The sequence below is a fragment of the Lepidochelys kempii genome, chromosome 4, assembly GCF_965140265.1.
Source record: "Lepidochelys kempii isolate rLepKem1 chromosome 4, rLepKem1.hap2, whole genome shotgun sequence".
Classification (NCBI taxonomy): domain Eukaryota; kingdom Metazoa; phylum Chordata; order Testudines; family Cheloniidae; genus Lepidochelys; species Lepidochelys kempii.
In genome coordinates, this window is record NC_133259.1 from 1,180,529 (window position 1) to 1,196,824 (window position 16,296).

Sequence of the window (16,296 nt, forward strand, 5' to 3'; positions counted from 1 at the left end):
ACCCAGTCCAAAAGACTGCCTGAGAGCCAGGCCACCTTTGCCCTTCTTGTCTTTCACTTGGAGTCCCCTGTCTCCTACAGGAGAGGGGGCGGGGGACACCCGTTCTTTTTTGTTTTATTCTGAGAGCCCCTCGTGTGCTATGAAGTGGGGGGTGGGCAGACATTGTACATGACTGGCAGTGGGGCCTGGAGAGGACTTGAGGGAGCCCCTGCCACCCAAGCTTTGAAGGGAGATTGTGGAATCCCCCTCACTGGGGGGTTTAAGACCAGGTTGGACAAACACCTGTCAGGGCTGGGCTAGGTAAACTCAGCCCTGCCTCAGCCTGGGGGATGGAGTAGTTGACCTTCTGAGGTCCTGTCCACCCTGACATTTCTATGATTCTGTGACCCCAGTGGGCTGCTGAGGAGTGGGGTAAGCGAGCTAGCAGGGACCAGGAAGCTACAAAATCCTGCCTGCGTTCTGTTAAGACTCCTCTTTTCCCAATGCTGTTGTAGCCATGTCGGTTCCAGGGTGTCAGACAGACAAGGTGGGAGAAGCAATATCTTTTACTGGAACAGCTTCTGTTGGTGAGAGAGACGAGCTTTCGAGCTCCTCCTCAGGTCATTGGAAGTGATGTGTTTCCAGGGAGTATTTCACTTTTGATGACTCAGGATTTATGTCTGTAAAACGTTTCACTGGAAAGTTTCTAACTGGCTGTAGCTGCAAAGCCTACCAGCCAAAAGTCAGGCAATGCCAGCTTCACAGCTGCCCATCTGTGACGGGGGCTGGGCAACGGCAGTTGTGACAGCGCCCTGATTGCTGGCTCACCAACTGAATCATCCCTGGCGGGAGAAAATCTGAGGGGCAAGACTGTGCCTAACCGATAGACTGGGCTGGGCAGGAGAGAGCTACAAAGTTAGTTAACCCATGAGGTGAGAAAGTAGCAAGACACGGGAAGGAAGGGCTCAGAGGGAAGAGAGAGAATAGCAGACTTTTGAGAGTGAGAGCCAGGGCCGGATTAATTCTCCTGTGGGTCCGGGGCTATTAGATTTTGTGGGGCCCTGGTATACAAGTCTGTCATAACCATACAGCTAAGGGTAGCCTAGAATTCCTCCTTACCTATAAGGGGTTAAGAAGCTCAAATAACCTGGTTGGCACCTAACCAAAAGGACCAATGGGGAAAGATGATACTTTCAAATCTGGGGGGTGGGGGGAAGGCTTTGTTCCTGCTCTTTGTTTGTGTGTTCTCTTGAGAAGCACCAAGTCAGAAAACTCCTTTTTCTATAAACCATCCTAAAGTGAGTCTCAATCTTGCAAAAAGAGTAAGTAAATAAGGCAGGGCACGTTAATTACCTTTTGTTTTCAACTTGTGAATTTTCCCTGTGCTAAGGGGGAGGTTTATCCCTGTTTTTTGTAACTTTAAAGTTTTGTTTAGAGGGCAATCCTGTGTTTTGAATCTGATTACCCTGTAAAGTTACCTTCCATCCTGATTTTACAGAGGTGCTTCTTTTACTTTTTTTTCTTTATTATAAAGTTCTGTTTTTTAAGAATCTGGTTTACCTATTTGGTTGGTAGATTATTCTCAAGCCTTCCCAAGAAGGGGGTGTAGGGCTTGGGGGCGGGGATATTTTGGGGGAATAGGAATTCCAAGTGGTCCTTTCCCTGATTCTTTGTCTAAATCACTTGGTGGTGGCAGCGTACCATCCAAGGACAAAGGATTTGTGCCTTGGGGAAGTTTTTAACCTAAGCTGGTAGAAATAAGCTTAGGGGGTCTGTCATGTGGGTCCCCACATCTGTACCCTAGAGTTCAGAGTGGGGAGGGAACCCTGACAAGTATCTTTCCTAATTTAAAACAAAATGATCACAATTATGGCATCAAGGCTATTAATGCTATGCTAGACTTGCCTTTTAATTAACATAAAGCCATTCTGTGGTTACATTTCAGTCTTAAAACATGTAGAATATAGTTAAGTTAATTCAAAATAGCCTACTTCTTACCTTAGAACAGCTGTTATATTAGTTTCTTTCTGGGAGGGAGTTTGGGTGCAGGAGGGGGCTCCAGGCTGGGGCAGGGGGCTGGGGTGCAGGAGAAGGTGAGGGGTGCGGGCTCTAGGAGGGAGTTTGGTGCAGGAGGGGATTCTGACCTGGGACAGGGGATTGGGGTGTGGGGTCTGGGAGGGAGTTTGGGTGCAGGAGGGGGATTCTGACCTGGGGCAGGGGGTTGGGGTGCAGGAAGAGGTGCGGGGTCTGGGAGCTGCAGGGACAACACACAGAGACTCCTCCCCCACCCCCACACACACATCAGGGGCTGCAGAGACATGCCATTAGCAGGCCGCTTTTGGGAGCAGCGTGGGGCCATGGCATGCAAGCAGCCTGCCTAAACCTGTTGGAGGGAGGGATAGCTCAGCAGTTTGAGCAGTGGCCTGCTAAACCCAGGGTTGTGAGTTCAATCTTTGAGGGGGGCAATTTAGGGATCTGGGGCAAAAATTGGGGATTGGTCCTGCTTTGAGCAGGGGGTTGGACTAGATGATCTCCTGAGGTCCCTTCCAGCCCTGATATTCTATGATTCTGAGCGTTGCTGCACCACTGGACTTTTAGCAGCCTGGAGATCGCAATCAACTGGCAGAGGCTACGGGATCAACCAGTTTATCACAATCAATGGGTTGGTGACCACTGAATTGTGTATAATTATGGATTTATTTTTGTAGGGCTCCCCTTAGCCCGAGGCCCTGGGCTGCAGTCCCTAAAACCCCTGCGTTAATCCGGCCCTTGTCAGAGCCAGTAGAGATCTCTCTGGAGGAGATACCATCCGCTTCTTCCTCCTTTGCTGAATGAGCTGGGGAGTGAATGCTGTTGTATACAAAGATGCACAAGTTTTGTAATGGTGATGGGGGGAAAACATGGTAAATAAATTGCACAAAGGTGGTGGCTAGAAAAGAGACAGGAGCAGGATGATGTCCTGTCTCACCATGCAGTCTTAATAAACCCCCTTTTTGTGTGCATCCAGTGCACTGAATAAGGCAGGGGTCTTGTGGGGGAAAAAAGTGTGTGATCCTGTAATTAGACTGTATCATAACAGCTATGCATGTAACCTTGTACCTGAGCTCTAGCAGGTGGGAAGCTCACTGCATCCATCTAGTGGTGAAGCCAAGGGGCTGCTTTATAAGCTACACATAAAAGCTCTGCAGAAAGGAGTTCTTTGCCCCCATCTATTGGTCAACAGGGGGAAGTATAGCTGTGGAGACAGTTCATTTGCATATGCTTGCTACCCAGAAATCCTCCAAGTGACACTTTTGGGAGTAACCAGAACTGCACATGAATTCCAAACTGGTGGAGTAGTAGGACTGACCTGCAAGCAGAGGAGGAGAAAGACTTTTCTACTCTGTGGCAAGCAGCATGTCTCCAACAATAAGGACTCTGCTCAAGGGTCTGATGTGCCATTGAATACTCTCCAATGAAGACTTGGCAAAGGATAATGCCGAGGCAATTCTGCGATGAAAGATGGAACAGGGCGGCGGCAGCTCTGCAACAGGAGAAGTCTCTTTGCAGAAGCCTCAGAGGGCAGCAGCAGCTGAACTGAGGGCACTCCAGTAAGGGCATCTCTACCCAGCACAAGTAAAGCTGAGATCACTCTAGCTGCGCTGGGCTTGGTACCTGAGCACCAAACCAGATAGCATTTCCCAAGGGACTGGAGACAGGTCTACCTGAGTGCACTCCCAGACTCTTGGACCATGCTACCCAGTGACACCAAACCGTGAGTGGGGTGCAGTGGATGGGGAAGGAGGGGGGAGTAATTTGTTAAAGGATATGTGCTTGCTGGATGTCCACACAGGCAGGTGGGGAACTGAGTTACAGCATTCCTGCCAAAGACACCAGGAGAGTGGGGCATGGAGGAGGAATCTGAGTTTTCATTCACTTATCTCTGCTGTTGCTGTGTTTCCCCAGACTGATGATGTGTCCCCTGATGGCTTTCTCTTGCTTCATGCCCAGACTCCATGCTGAGTGGGGAAGATGCCTGTCGAGGGTGCCCAGGAGAGGTGTTTAGCTTTTCACAGGTTTCTGTGTGGGGCCTTGAGCTGGTGGATTTCTTAATTTTAAGAAGAACCCCTAGAGATTTGTTTCTTCTGACAGCCCCAAGCAGAAGAGTTACGCGTACAAGGGGCAGAATTAAGGTCACATGAGCAACTGTAAATCTGGCATTTCCTACCTTTCGAGTGCTTGGTTTTGCAACACAAAAAGCATTCTTAAAGTAGGTTTTAAAAATACTTTTTCCTATTTTTAAAGAAAAAAGTAGAAACCTTCCATTATGTGTAACTATCCATCCAACAGGAAACTGGCTGCTCAATGCACAGAGTTAAAGGGCTGGTTGCTGTCTGCATCCTGCTGACCTCTCAGCCTGTGCTGTCTTGCCAGCTCCCCAGTGGTCTCGTAGTTATGGTGAATAGTTTGGTGGGGACGAGATGGGCCTGGGGGGGTTCCATAGTTTGGGAACTGTTGTCCATAATGACTTTTTATATTTGGCCTGAGGGGGAGGGCCTGACCCATTTCAGATGGGCCCTTCCACCTGAGGTCTCTGTATACATCTGGGAACAAGGAATGTAGGCTGCCCTTAAGAGATGGGGGCCTATCTCCTGGGAAGCAGGGACTAAAAAAGATTTGGAGGTCATGGTGGATAATCAGCTGTACATGAGCTCCCAAAGCAATTCTGTGGCCAAATGGTCTAACGCAATCCTGGGATGTATAAACAGGGGAATCTCAAGTAGTAGCAGAGAGTTATTTTACCTCTATTTGGCACTGGTGTGACCACTGTTGGAATCCTGTGTCCAGTTCTGGTGCCCACAATTCAAGAAGGATGTTGAAAAATCGGAGAGGGTTCAGAGAAGAGCCACAAGAATAATTAAAGGATTAGAAAACCTGTCTTATAGAGATAGCTTGAGGTCCTTGAGTCGAACATAGTTTAACAAAGAGAAGGTTAAGGGGTGACTTGATTATAGTCTTGTGACGGGGCAAGGCCAGATGGCTATAGAAAAGTAGTGGGAGAGAAATATATTAGCTCCAGGCTAAACAAATCCCTAGTACCAGGATAGGTGAAATGACAGCTGCTCCAGGTCAATTAAGACACCTGGGGCCAATTAAGAACTTTCCAGAAGGCAGGGAGAAGGCTAGGTTGATTGGGACACCTGAAGCCAATCAGGGGCTGACTGAAACTAATTAAAAGCCTCCCAGCCAGTCAGGTGGGTGTGGATGTCAGGAGCTGTGGGAGGAAGTTGCACTGTTGGAGAGGCTGAGTAGTACACACCATATCAGGCACAATGAAGGAGGCCCTGAGGTAAGGATGAAGTGGAGCTGGAGGAAGTGAGGGCTGCTGTGGGGGAAGTAGCCCAGGAAATTGTACATGTCATGTTTCTAAAAGGTCAGCTACCATAGCTGATACTATTAGTGTCCCTGGGCTGGAGCCCAGAGTAGAGGGCGCACTCGCCCCCCCCCCCCCAGCCCCTGCACCTTTGCCCCCTGATTAATCACTGAGACTGGGAGAGAACAGAGACTGTGCAAGGAAGGATAACTTCTCCTCACCTCCCTCGCTGGCTTATGAAGAAAATGGCTCAGTAGACTGTGACACTTGTCTCTAGAGAGAGAAGCGTTACGTGCAGGGTCACAGTGAGCCTCTGAGGCTAGCGAAATCCTCCAGGAAACGCGGGACCCATGGAGGCAATGACAGAGCTTTGTCACAGTCTTTAAATACCTACACAGGGAACAAATATTTAATAATGGGCTCTTCGATTTGGCATGATCCAAGGGCTGGAAGTTGAAGCTAGATGAGTTCAGACTGGAAATAAGGTGTCAATTTTTAACAGTGAGTAATTAACCACTGGAACAATTTACCATGGGTTGTGGTGGATTCTCCATCACTAACCATTTTTAAATCCAGATTGGATGCTGTCACGGACTCACAGGACTTGTGCTCTCTTTCAGCTTCGTACAGTCCCTGGGAGGAATCCCCTTCAGTGTGACAGCCTTTCTCAGGGGTCTACTCTCAGGGGTTAAGTCGTAAGCCCCTCCACCTCCTGGGACCGCACCTCTCTGAGCCTCCAGCACACCTGGCTCTGCTGTGGGCCACCTCAGGGAGTCCACTTGCTCTGGACCCTCAGGGCCTCCACTCGCAGAGGGAGCAAGGCAACTCTGTTCTCTACACACTCAGCCGGTGTAAAACAGGAGGGTTTATTGAGAGTCTGAACACAGCACATGAAACTCTCAGGACCCTCGGGCCTAGCAACCCTCAGCACAGTACATCTAGGTCTCTCCTGCATCCAGGTGGGCTCTGTCTGCTCTCTCAGACCAGTCCAGAAGCCCCATCCTTCCAGCCACGCATCCTATATCGCCTCCCCCAGCTCCTCCCCTGTCCTTTGTCTTCAGTCCCAGGTAAACAAGTCGCCTGGGCCCTCTCTATTCTGTCCTTTGTTCACCACTAGCTGGAACCAGTTGATCAGGTCCCTGGGGTCCTCTCTCCTCAGCCCTTTGTCCTCCCACTGGCCAGAACAGGCTGACTGCCAAGCTCAGGTAGGACTCCTGGTCACCAGGTCACCGGTCGCTGGGGTCCCCCATCTCCAGGCAGTTGTTTGGGCGCTTGACACCTAGGCAAGGTCACACCTCGTACTCTGTAACAACAAACCCCCTCTCCCACCACCTTGTTACACATTCAGCACACAGGGAAAACTGAGACCCACACAGTATTCATGCAAAACACTAAAAAAATCCCCCACTTCTTCACAGTTGCTTTTCTAAAAGATCTGCTCGAGAAATTATTTTGGGGAAGCTCTGTGGCCTGCGTTATACAGGGGGTCAGACTAGATGATCACAATGGTCCCTTCTGGCCTTGGAATCTGTGAAAAAGTGTGATTCCTTCTCCTGGCCCTTATGGCTACTGAATGGTTTGTGTTTCATCCCCAGCCCAAAACATCGTTGTGGGAGGTGGGGAGTCCTTGTACAATGTGGCTAACGAAATGGGGAGCTGCCCAGTTTGCCCGGACTCTCCTATAACCTCATAGCCTTAAGTATCTGGGTGCCACTGCTGGGCATGACCACATATTCCAGAGCTATGCTTTACATCCCCTTCCCCCTGCCCTCAATGCTGGGACCAGCTGGATGCTAGTTAAGCCCCCAGCACTGGTTAGAGCACCCTCTGGGACACTCTAAGCTAAGTCGTGCTGGCTCATAATAACCCCTTACAAGAATCCCCAGCTGCTTTCCAGTCCTTTTGTGCCACTAGAATGGTGCACAGGGGCTGGCTTGGGGGCCAGGGCTGACCCACAGTTTCCAGAACAGACCTGGATATGGCTTCCAGCAAACAGTTCATGAAGAAAGATAATACACAATTCATACTTGCCACACTTTCATGCTTATCCTCTCGTTAGCCATTGGATTCAGGGAAAATTACAATCATCTGTGTTTTACATTGTCATTCAGAGTCTAGCAGCTCTTTGCTAGCATACCCCTCCCTGCCCAAAATATGAATGTATAAAGTGCTGTGAATCTTTCTTCTGGGCTTATGCCTTGGCATCGATTACTGGACATACTAAAAATTACGTCCCAAATGCAGTCTTGAATGCATTGCAAAAAGTCTTGCTATCAATTTTGCTATTTTGCTATTTTGCTTAAATTTTAAAAATTGCTATTTTGTTTAAATTCACTGCTTCATTCCCTTCAATACTTCAATATTTAACAAGTGAGATACACATGAACTCCCTCCCCCAGCTGTACTGAAATGTTCATAGCAGGAGCTCCACTGTGCAGCACTCAGATAACCGCACAAGGATGGATGTCAATGGCGCAGTTGGTTGTTAATGCTCAGATGTTCGCTCGTCATTTCTTTCTATTACTTTAAAATACAGAGACAAAACCACTCCAAGTGACTGTAAATTACCTCAATCCATTTAAAATTATGCCTCAAAAGTTGTATTGTTTCCTGGGTACACAAAACATACAGAATGAAAGAATGAGAGTGTGATGTGACATAAAGGTTTAATGGCATGAGTTTGGGATGGGACATTATGCACAAGCAAGAGTCATGAGCTAGAGCTCATCACAATGTGTGCCAATAAAATCAATGTGCCCCAACAAACAGCTATACTATACCACGCTGTCAGACTGACTTTGCTCCACATCCATTTCAAGAAAAATAAACTTGTTAAAATGCTTCAGTGAGTTTGAAACCATTTCATTGGGTTGTTTTTCATATCTCTCCACCTGCAAAGCTGAGCTCCACCATGGGTCCAAGGGCATAGAACTCCAAAGGAGAGGAAACTATGGTGAATACATTTTTAGACCCCTCAAATTGTTTGTGGACAAAGTGTTCCATTTTCAAGTTGTGGTTGCTTATGCTCTCGCAAGACTAACAAGTGCTGTTTCCTACTGGAAGAGGATGGGGGTCCTAATTCTCCAGTGGGATAAAGCATTCTCTGCTCTAACACAAATCTGACATCAGGAATCATAACATTCAAAAACCGGTAGGAGAACACTTCAACCTCTCTGGCCACTCAGTAAAAGATTTAAGGGTGGCAATTTTGCAACAGAAAAGCTTCAAAAACAGACTCCAAGGAGAAACTGGTTTCAGAGTACCAGCTGTGTTAGTCTGTATTCGCAAAAGGAAAAGGAGTACTTGTGGCACCTTAGAGACTAACCAATTTATTTGAGCATAAGCTTTCTTGAGCTACAGCTCACTTCAGCGGATGCATTACACATATTGAATCTATTTCCTTAAGTTAAGTATCCTCACACCTTCTTGTCAACTGTCTAAATGGGCCATCTTGATTATCACTACAAAAGTTTTTTTCTCCTGCTGATAATAGCTCATCTTAACTAATTAACCTCTCACAGTTTGTATGGTATCTTCCAACTTGTGTGTGTGTGTGTTACTATATATTCCATTTTATGCATCGGATGAAATGGGCTGTAGCCCACGAAAGCTTATGCTCTAATAAATTTGTTAGTCTCTAAGCTGCCACAAGTACTTACTTCTGTTCTAATTCCCATGGCTCAGAAGATCATCATTTATCATCAAGGTGAGTCCCCCAGGGGTGTAGCCTCCTTGCAGGCTGGTTCTTGCCCAGATTTCTGTGGCTCACAGGTGGACTGTCAATCGGGAACTTGTTTAGGGCTCTCTCTTGCCCAGCTTGCATCTCAGACAAAGTTTGCCCAAGGCATCTTGCTCTTCCCATGGAGAGAGCAGACCAGAACACGCGCCTCGTCTTGAGAGCTGGCTTGCTTTCAAACCTCACTTGGTTCCTTTGTAGCTGATGCATTTAGTTGTATTATTCTGTAGTCACATAGTGCCACAAGCGTGCAGAGCATGTTACAAACTGGGATTCCTTTGTAGTCATCAAAGAGGTCCTTGATCTTTCTGGGGAAATGGGGAGGATTGCCAGGGCATATACAACCAGTGCCAAGAGGGGAAGTTCTCTCCCTGAATAGCTAGCATTCACTTCTGTTTCTCTAAATTCAGTACAGCTGCTGGTTGCTTTATTGGCACATGGGGTGAGGCACACCTGCCACACAATGACAAATAGCATGTCAGTCACCATGCTTTGTAACCACTCGAGCAGTGGATCGCTGCAGACCAGATCCGGAAGGGCTCTGAGTTCCTCCGGGGTGGAGCTGAGAGCACTTGGCTCCCTGTGATGTGATTGCTGGCGGGGCCTAAGGATCCCAGTCACTGCCAAGAGCTGAGTGCCCTCAGGCCATACGTGTGCGTGACAGTGAGACAAGGGTGTATCCTTCTATTAAATGACACAGGAAAGATTTCAGCCCATCACAAACCAGAAAATGATGTGTAACCCCACAAACAATACTAAAATAAAAAGAAAAGGAGTACTAGTGGCACTTTAGAGACTAACCAATTTATTTGAGCATAAGCTTTTGTAAGCTACAGCTCAATTCATCAGATGCATTCAGTGGAAAATACAGTGAGGAGATTTATATACACACAGAACATGAAAAAATGGGTGTTATCATACACACTGTAAGGAGATCGATCACTTAAGATGAGCTATTACCAGCAGGAGAGCGGGGGTTGGGGGGAGAAAACCTTTTGTAGTGATAATCAAGGTGGGCCATTTCCAGCAGTTATGTCCAAGGAGCAGTGGGGGGTGGGGGAAATAAACATGGGGAAATAGTTTTACTTCATGTAATGACACATCTACTCCCAGTCTCTATTCAAGCCAAAGTTAATTGTATCCAGTTTGCAAATTAATTCCAATTCAGCTGTCTCTCATTGGAGTCTGTTTTTGAAGCCTTATTGTTCTAATATTGCGACCTTTAGGTCTGAAATCGAGTGACCAGAGAGATTGAAGTGTTCTCCGACTGATTTATGAATGTTATAATTCTTGACATCTGATTTGTGTCCATTTACTCTTTTATGTAGAGACTGTCCAGTTTGACCAATGTACATGGCAGAGGGGCATTGCTGGCACATGATGGCATATATCACATTGGTAGATGTGCAGGTGAACGAGCCTCTGATAGTGTGGCTGATGTGATTAGGCCCTAGGATGGTGTCCCCTGAATAGATATGTGGACACAGTTGGCAACAGGCTTTGTTGCAAGGATAGGTTCCTAGGTTAGTGGTTCTGTTGTGTGGTGTGGGTTGCTGGTGAGTATTTGCTTCAGGTTGGGGGGCTGTCTGTAAGCAAGGACTGGCCTGTCTCCCAAGATCTGTGAGAGTGATGGGTCATCCTTCAGGATAGCTTGTAGATCCTTGATGATGCGTTGCAGAGGTTTTAGTTGGGGGCTGAAGGTGATGGCTGGTGGTGTTCTGTTATTATCTTTGTTGGGCCTGTCCTGTAGTAGGTGACTTCTGGGTACTCTTCTGGCTCTGTCAATTTGTTTCTTCACTTCAGCAGGTAGGTATTGTAGTTGTAAGAATGCTTGATAGAAATCTTGTAGGTGTCTGTCTCTGTCTGAGGGGTTGGAGCAAATGCGGTTGTATCGTAGAGCTTGGCTGTAGACGATGGATCGTGTGGTGTGGTCTGGGTGAAAGCTGGAGGCATGTAGGTAGGAATAGTGGTCAGTAGGTATAGGGTGGTGTTTATGTGACCATCGCTTATTAGCACCGTAGTGTCCAGGAAGTGGATCTCTTGTGTGGACTGGTCCAGGCTGAGGTTGATGTTGGGATGGAAATTGTTGAAATCATGATGGAATTCCTCAAGGGCTTCTTTTCCATGGGTCCAGATGATGAAGATGTCATCAATGTAGTGCAAGTAGAGTAGGGGTATTAGGGGACGAGAGCTGAGGAAGTGTTGTTCTAAGTCAGCCATAAAAATATGGGCATACTGTGGGGCCATGAGGGTACCCATATCAGTGCCGCTGATTTGAAGGTATACATTGCCCCAAATGTGAAATAGTTATGGGTGAGGACAAAGTCACAAAGTTCAGCCACCAGGTTTGCCGTGACATTATCGGGGATACTGTTCCTGACGGCTTGTAGTCCATCTTTGTGTGGAATGTTGTGTGGAAACTGAGGCTTGAATAGAGACTGGGAGTGGAGGTGTCATTACATAAAGTAAAACTATTTCCCCATGTTTATTTCCCCCACCCCCCACTGCTCCTCGGACGTTCCTGTTAACTGCTGGAAATGGCCCACCTTGATTATCACTACAAAAGGTTTTCTCCCCCCCACTTCCGCCCCCCACTCTCCTGCTGGTAATAGCTCATCTTAAGTGATCACTCTCCTTACAGTGTGCATAATAACACCCATTTTTTCATGTTCTGTGTGTATATAAATCTCCTCACTGTATTTTCCACTGAATGCATCCGATGAGGTGAGCTGTAGCTCACAAAAGCTTATGCTCAAATAAATTGGTTAGTCTGTAAGGTGCCACTAGTACTCCTTTTCTTTTTGTGAATACAGACTAACACAGCTGCTACTCTGAATACTAAAATGGCCAGTCGGGATGTGTCCAATAAGCCCCAAATTCTGGCTTCCAGTTTGGTTCCTGTTGTTCAATACAATTCCTAGATGTTTTATTTATAGGCCATTGTTGGATCCTTTGATACATCCCAATGTCTTCCCCTACCTCCCATTTCATCTTTGTTCTCAGCTTTTGAGTCTCCAGCTTTCTTGCTGCCGTCCCCAGGTTCTGCACCCCCATCACCACTTGAGCCTGCTTGTTGGATGTTCTCTCTTCTCGGTGTCAGGAGTGCCTGTTTTCCGGCTCACATGCTCTGTTGCAGAGCGTGGCAATGGGTCAGTTTCAGTTTGTGAAGCATGACTCAGAATCGGCATTGGTTCAGAGGATGCATACTGCAGCCTTACTGGAGGGCATTTTAGCCATAAAAAAACTTAATTAGCTTTTTGGCATTTATTAAAGTATGACTACTGAATTTTTTTGCAGGACAAAACTCCCAAGTTCTATCATCCCCACATCCTTGGATACTAATAAAGATGGTTCTAATAATTTACCCTGAAGTACTAGAGTTAATTGTAAGTGAATCTGTCAGATTACCCTTATTCTCCCTAGAATACTGGGTCTGCAAAGTCATCCCTCCATATTGGAGCCAACCTGACTATCTCATGGCAGCAGTGTCGTATGTCCAGCGTTTCTGACTGTCCTACGAAGCCACTGGGGTTTAGCGAGACATTGAGAACCAGTTGCCACCGTAGGTGTATCCCAAAGCTTTCCTCAGACCGCCTCTTCAGCCAGTTCTCACTTCTCTAAAACTGGCCCAAGATGGTGCTTAGAGGCCAAATGTTGTGCCTGCCATACAGATGTCACTGAGGGCCTGATGCTACCCCCAGTGCTGCAGGGCCAGGCTTTAAAGTGCTCCGCTCCCATTTAGGCACCTAAGTGAAGTGGCCAGGTTTTCAAAAGCACTGAGTCAGAACTCAGCAGCTCCCATTGCAATGGACAACCTCCCCTACCCCATTGTGAACACTGGGTGCTACTGTGTGCTGAGCTTTTGAAAATCTGGCCCATAAATAACGGCCCTGTGCCTGGGCTGGATTCCACTGGCCTTGTCTGGCTACAATGCCTCTAGCCCTATCCAGTGTGTCTTCGGCCGTGTCTATGCTACAGCCCGTGTTGGCATTCCCCAAGCGATGTAAGTTACACTGACACAAGCGTTCGTGTGCACAGCGCTATGTTGGCAGCTTCCCCCGCTGACCTAGCTTATGCCACTCACAAAGGTGGGATTTTTATGCTGACGGGAGAGCTCTCTTCCATCCGCATAGAGCATCTTCACCACACGCACTGCAGCAGCACATCTGTATTGGAACAGCTTTACATAGAGACATCCCCTTAGCCGTTGAGATCAATGTTCCCATTAGAACAACCAACTCCCTTAAAAGCGGCAGAGAGTCCTGTGACACCTTATAGACTAACAGACGTGTTGGAGCAACAGCTTTCGTGGGTGAATACCCACTTCGTCAGATGCATGGAGTGGAAATTTCCAGAGGCAGGTATAAATATGCAAGCAAGAATCAGGCTAGGGATAACGAGGTTAGTTCAATCAGGGAGGATGAGGCCCTCTTTTAGCAGTTGAGATGTGAACACCAAGAGAGAAGAAACGGCTTTTGTCGTTGGCGAGCCAGTCACAGTTCTTGTTTCATCCTGAGCTGATGGTTTCAAATTTGCAAATGAATTGAAGCTCAGCAGTTTCTCTTCGAAGTCTGGCCCTGAAGTTTTTTTGCTGCAGGATGGCGACCTTTACATCTGCTATTGTGTGTCCAGGGAGATTGAAGTGTTCTCCTACAGGTTTTTGTATATTGCCATTCCTAATATCTGATTTGTGTCCATTTATCCTTTTACGTAGGGACTGTCCAGTTTGGCTGACATACATAGCAGAAGGGCATTGCTGGCACATGATGGTGTAGATTACATTGGTGGACGTGCAGGTGAATGAACCGGTGATGGTGTGGCTGATCTGGTTAGGTCTTGTGACGGTGTCGCTGGTGTAGATATGTGGGCAGAGTTGTCATCGAGGTTTGTTGCATGGATTGGTTCCTGAGTTAGAATTACATATTTATACCTGCCTCTGGAAATTTCATAGAATCATAGAATATCAGGGTTGGAAGGGACCTCAGGAGGTCATCTAGTCCAACCCCCTGCTCAAAGCAGGACCAATCTCCAATTAAATCATCCCAGCCAGGGCTTTGTCAAGCCTGACCTTAAAAACCTCAAAGGAAGGAGATTCCACCACCTCCCTGGGTAACGCATTCCAGTGTTTCACCACCCTCCTAGTGAAAAAGTTTTTCCTAATATCCAACCTAAACCTCCCACACTGCAACTTGAGACCATTACTCCTTGTTCTGTCATCTGCTACCAGGGAGAACACTCTAGATCCATCCTCTTTGGAACCCCCTTTCAGGTAGTTGAAAGCAACTATCAACCCTCCCCCCCATTCTTCTCTTCTGTAGACTAAACAATCCCAGTTCCCTCAGTCTCTCCTCATAAGTCATGTGTTCCAGTCCCCTAATCATTTTTGTTGCCCTCCGCTGGACTCTTTCCAATTTTTGCACATCCTTCTTGTAGTGTAGGGCCCAAAACTGGATACACTACTCCAGATGAGGCCTCACCAATGTCGAATAGAGGGGAACGATCACGTCCTTCCATCTGCTTGCAATGCCCCTACTTATACATCCCAAAATGCCATTGGCCTTCTTGGCAACAAGGGCACACTGTTGACTCATATCCAGCTTCTCGTCCACTGTAACCCTAGGTCCTTTTCTGCAGAACTGCTGCCTAGCCATTTGGTCCCTAGTCTGCAACGGTGTAGGATGGGATTTTTCCATCCTAAATGCAGGACTCTGCACTTGTCCTTGTTGAACCTCATCTGATTTCTTTTGGCCCAATCCTCTAATTTGTCTAGGTCCCTCTGTATCCTATCTCTACCCTCCAGCGTTATCTACCTCTCCTCCCAGTTTAGTGTCATCTGCAAACTTGCTGAGGGTGCAATCCACACCATCCTCCAGATCATTAATAAAGATATTGAACAAAACCAGCCCAAGGACTGACCCTTGGGGCACTCCACTTGATACTGGCTGCCAACTAGACATGGAGCCATTGATCACTACCTGTTGAGCCTGACAATCTAGCCAGCTTTCTATCCACCTTATAGTCCTTTCATCCAGCCCATACTTTGTTAACTTACTGGCAAGAATACTGTGGGAGACCGTGTCAAAAGCTTTGCTAAAGTCAAGGAACAACACTACATGCATCCAACGAAGTGGGTATTCACTCATGAAAGCTTATGCTCCAATACGTCTGTTAGTCTATAAGGTGCCACAGGACTCTTTGCTGCTTTTACAGATCCAGACTAACATGGCTACCCCTCTGATGCTCAACTCCCTTACTTTTGCTTTCAGAGCTGCAAGACAGCACCTCTTTTTGTTGCAACAAGAGAGCATTACTGTCAACATACTATTGCTACTTGGGCATCACTTCTTATTTATTCTTTAGTCTAATGCCCCTTGAAGCAGGAGAGTCCAGTCTTTTGATGCCTGCTAAGAACCAGCCATCTTTAGTGATAACACTTGTCTGTCTGTGGGCAATTATTGTGTGTACACCATCTCCTGTGAAGTTTAGCTTTTTGTATTTTCTTTTCATATTTCCTGCTGTTTGCAATCCCTCACCCACAAGTACACTGAAAACAATATTTCTTCTGTTACATAGGACTTGCTGTATGTCTAGCATAGAGCCCATAGTAAGGGGCATTGCAGGCCACTACCCCAGAGGGAGATCTGAGAGGCACCATGCCTCCTAGGGCCCCTATTGCACTGGTGGCTTGGGGACGGACCCTATCACACCCCTTTAAAGGCTGCAGCATACTCTCCACTATGCAGCTTTGCTTGCTTCCTGCCCCCTCTCCACCCACATCCATCCAAAGGTGGGGAACAGCTCCCAATTGGCCCCTTCCTCTCTCCTACACACCCACCAGGCCATGGTAGGGCAAGCCCCAAAGCATCCCTTCGGAAATGCTGGTAGCTTGGCTGCAAACTATACAAATGGGGTTACTAAATATTAGTCCACATTTGCATGCATACTGGCAAGAGTTCATAAAACACTGTCCTTTACTGTAACATACTTTTCTATTAATTATCATGTTTAATTTGGAAAGCAAAAGCAGAAATGCCATATGGAACATTAATTCTACTAATGAACTTAGTGAGCAATTTTCTTGCTCTCATCTAATAATTAGAGTTTTACAACCCTCTGCCTGCCTTATCTAGGCCATCCAAGACTTGCTACATTTGTCTTCATGCCATTAAATTCTGGGTTCTCTCTTTTAAACTGACATTAATTTTACTATATTATCTTGATAACAATC